General features: G+C 43.6%; 1 non-coding gene across 1 annotated transcript; it reads left to right on the top strand.

Moving 5' to 3' along the window:
- Positions 1-3744: 3744 nt before the first annotated feature.
- Positions 3745-3851, top strand: LOC141715590 (small nucleolar RNA R71). Its single transcript, XR_012572347.1, has one exon. It is a non-coding gene; the product is annotated as a small nucleolar RNA R71 (small nucleolar RNA).
- Positions 3852-4264: the final 413 nt, after the last annotated feature.

Raw genomic sequence — 4264 nt, 5'->3', positions numbered from 1 at the left:
GAGCATCCTTGAACAAAGTAGGCCAGAAAAAACCTGCTTGCAGAATACGAGCTGCCGTCTTCTCACCTCCATAGTGTCCACCATAAACCGTGGAATGGCAGTCTCGTAATATCCCCTCCGTCTCACAGAACAAGATACATCTCCTGATGATCTGGTCAGCTCCCTGTCTAAACAAATATGGTTCATCCCACATATACCACTTCACCTCATGCAGAAACTTCTTCTTTTGAGCGGATGTCAAATTAAGCGGCATTATATTGCTGACAAGATAGTTTACAATATCTGCAAACCATGGTTCTTCCTCCTGAATTGCAAACAACTGCTCATCCGGAAAAGATTCATTGATTAACGTCCTATCTTGTGAAGTAGAATCGGGATTCTCCAACCTAGAGAGATGGTCAGCTACTTGATTCTCGGTACCTTTTCTATCTTTGATCTCTAACTCAAATTCTTGAAGTAAAAGCACCCAACGAATGAGTCTCGGCTTCGAATCCTTCTTAGAAACCAGATAGCGAATAGCTGCATGATCAGTGAATACTGTCACTTTCGTACCAAGCAGATAAGATCGAAATTTCTCAAAGCCAAAGACTATAGCCAAAAGCTCCTTCTCAGTAGTGGTGTAGTTCAATTGGGCCCCATTTAAAGTCTTACTCGCATAGTAGACCACATGGAAGAGATTTTTTCTTGCGCTGTCCCAGAACTGCACCTACCGCATAGTCACTCGCATCACACATCATCTCAAACGGTTCTGTCCAATCTGGTGCTGTAATAACTGGTGCCGTGATCAAACTCTCCTTGAGAGTCTCGAATGCTGCCAAACATTCATCATCAAATTTGAAAGGCACATCTTTCTCAAGTAGATTACACAACGGCTTAGATATCTTTGAAAAGTCTTTGATGAATCGCCGATAAAAACCCGCATGACCGAGAAAACTACGGATTCCTTTCACCGAATTAGGTGGGGGAAGATTTTCAATGACTCCCACCTTGGCCTTGTCCACCTCCAGACCTTTGCTAGAGACCTTATGCCCAAGGATAATGCCTTCACGCACCATAAAATGACATTTTTCCCAATTAAGCACCAAATTAGTTTCCACGCATCTTTTGAGTACGGCGCGCAGATTATTCAAACATTCATCATATGAGTGTCCAAAGACGGAGAAGTCATCCATGAACACTTCGACGTTATTTCCAATCATGTCAGAGAATATAGCCATCATACATCTCTGAAAGGTGGCCGGGGCGCCACATAACCCAAACGAAACTCTACGAAAAGCAAATGTGCCAAATGGACAAGTGAAGGTAGTCTTTTCCTGATCCTCTGGTGCAATACAAATCTGATTATACCCGGAATAACCATCCAGAAGACAAAAATACTCATGTCCCGCCAATCTGTCAAGCATTTGATCAATAAATGGGAGAGGGAAGTGATCCTTCCTTGTGGCTTTGTTCAATTTTCTATAATCCATGCATACTCTCCATCCTGTAACTGTTAGAGTAGGGATGAGCTCATTCTTTTCATTTGCGACCACAGTGATACCTCCTTTCTTAGGTACACATTGCACGGGGCTCACCCACGAGCTGTCAGAAATAGGATAAAGGATGCCTGCATCTAGCCATTTCAGAATTTCTTTCTTCACCACCTCCTTCATGATCGGGTTCAGTCTTCGCTGCTGTTCCACAGTTGGCTTACTACCTTCCTCTAACAGAATTTTATGCATACAATATGAAGGACTTATCCCCTTGATGTCTGCTATGGTCCATCCTATAGCCGATTTGAATTCTCTCAAAATCCTTAAGAGCTTGTCTTCCTCACTACCTGAAAGGTCAGCTGAAATAATAACAGGTAACGTAGATGAATCACCTAAAAAGGCATACCTCAAGTGTTCAAGTAATGGTTTAAGCTCCAAGGTAGGTGCTTCTTCTATTGATAGTTTGAGCTTCCCTTCAGCATTCTTAAGGTCAGAAGTACCCAGAGATTCAAATGGTATGTCGAGCTTTTGCTTCCATGGAGAAGCGTTCAGATATTGTAATTGCTCGTTGCTATCTTCATCATCGCTGTCAAAATCCCCCACTAAGGCCTTTTCCAATGCATCAGACATTAGCATGTGATCGAGTTCCGAAGTAACCGCAGAATCAATCACATCTACTTTTAAGCACTCCTCATCTTCTGTAGGGAATTTCATTGCCTTGAATACGTTGAAGGTCACATCCTGATCTTGGACCCGCATAGTAAGTTCCCCTTTTTGCACATCTATCAAGGTACGGCCAGTAGCCAAGAAAGGCCTCCCCAAGATTATGGGAATCTTCTTATCTTCCTCAAAATCCAGAATAACAAAATCTGCAGGAAAGAAGAGCTTATCCACCTTGACGAGCACATCCTCAACTATGCCCCTTGGGTAAGTAATGGAACGGTCCGCCAATTGTAGCGACATGTATGTGGGTTTTGGATCAGGCAGATCCAGCTTTTTAAAGATCGACAACGGCATCAGATTAATGCTTGCTCCCAAATCACAAAGGCACTTGTCAAAAGTTAGATTGCCAATGGTGCAAGGAATGGTGAAGCTTCCTGGATCTTTCAGTTTTGGTGGTAACTTTTGTTGCAGAACCGCGCTGCATTCTTCCGTGAGAGCAACGGTTTCAAGGTCATCCAGTTTCACCTTCCTTGAAAGAATAGTCTTCATAAACTTCGCATAACTAGGCATTTGTTCCAGAGCCTCAGCGAAAGGTATATTGATGTGAAGTTTCTTGAACACCTCCAGAAACTTCCCGAACTGTCTATCCAGCTTTTGTTGCTGCAATCTCTTAGGAAAAGGTGGTGGAGGATAGAGCTGTTTCTCCCCTGTATTAGCCTCAGGCAGAGTGTGTTCAATAGTAGTCTTCCTTGGTTCCACCGCTTTCTCCTTTTGCTTAGATTCTTCATCTCTAACTTCAGCTTCGACTTCTTTTGCCTTTTCAGCATCAGCTACTTTTCCAGACCTTAAGGTAATAGCCTTGACTTGCTCTTTAGCTTCCTTCCTGCCTGGTACTTCCGTGTCACTGGGAAGAGTGCCAGGTTGACGATTGAGCACTGCATTGGCTAATTGACCGATTTGATTTTCCAAGGTCTTGATAGAAACCGCCTGACTCTTGCACAACAGCTTAAGTTCCTCAAAATCAGCACTAGTAGGTGCAGCTGCACTTCCCTGTTGAGGATATGATTGCCTTGTAGCATACTGCTGTGGTTGCTGGAATCCAGGTGGGTTAAACTGTTTACTTACTCCTTGCTGATATGTTGGTTGAATAGCATTTTGATTATTCCCCCAGCTGAAATTTGGATGATTTCTGTTGTTAGGATGATAGGTCGCTGGCACAGGCTGCTGTTGTCGCTGATAATTATTCACATACTGAACAGATTCGTTGACAAGAGAACACTGATCCGTAGCATGAGAACCTGCACAAAGCTCACAAACCATAGCTATTTGATTAACTCCATACGTAGCCAAAGAATCAACCTTCATTGATAGCGCTTGGAGCTGGGCTGCAATAGCGGTGGCTGCATCAACTTCCAGAATACCTGCTACCTTGCCTGACGTCATCCTCTGAGTTGGGTTTTGATGCTCATTTGCAGCCATCGTCTCGATAAGATTATACGCCTCAGTATAGCTTTTAGCCCATAAGGCGCCTCCAGCTGCTGCATCGAGCATGGGCCGAGATTGGGCCCCCAAACCATTATAAAAACCAGTGATTACCATCCAATCCGGCATTCCATGATGTGGACATTTTCTCAACATTTCCTTGTAGCGTTCCCAAGCCTCGCACATAGATTCTGTAGGTTGCTGCGCAAATTGAGTAAGAGCACTCCTCATAGCAGCAGTCTTTGCCATTGGATAAAACTTCACCAGAAACTTTTGCGCAAGATCTTGCCACGTAGTGATTGACCCAGCTGGTTCAGAATGTAACCAGTCTTTAGCTTTATCCCTCAGTGAGAATGGGAAAAGCCTCAACTTGATAGCCTATCAGTCACGCCATTATACTTAAAAGTGCTGCAGATCTCGACAAAATTCCTTATGTATATGTTGGGGTCTTCAGTTGCCGCTCCTCCAAAAGAAACAGAATTCTGCACCATCTGAATAGTGCCCGGCTTAATTTCAAAGGTGTTAGCTTGAATAGCCGGATGAAGGATGCTTGACTGAATGTCATCAATTTTAGGCCGAGAAAAATCCATAAGAGCTGGATCAGCTTGAACAATACGATCTCCCATGTTTACTGGTTCTTTCTGCTC

This window comes from Apium graveolens, chromosome 3, assembly GCF_009905375.1.
Source record: "Apium graveolens cultivar Ventura chromosome 3, ASM990537v1, whole genome shotgun sequence".
Classification (NCBI taxonomy): domain Eukaryota; kingdom Viridiplantae; phylum Streptophyta; class Magnoliopsida; order Apiales; family Apiaceae; genus Apium; species Apium graveolens.
This window is presented reverse-complemented; position numbering and strand designations above follow the sequence as displayed.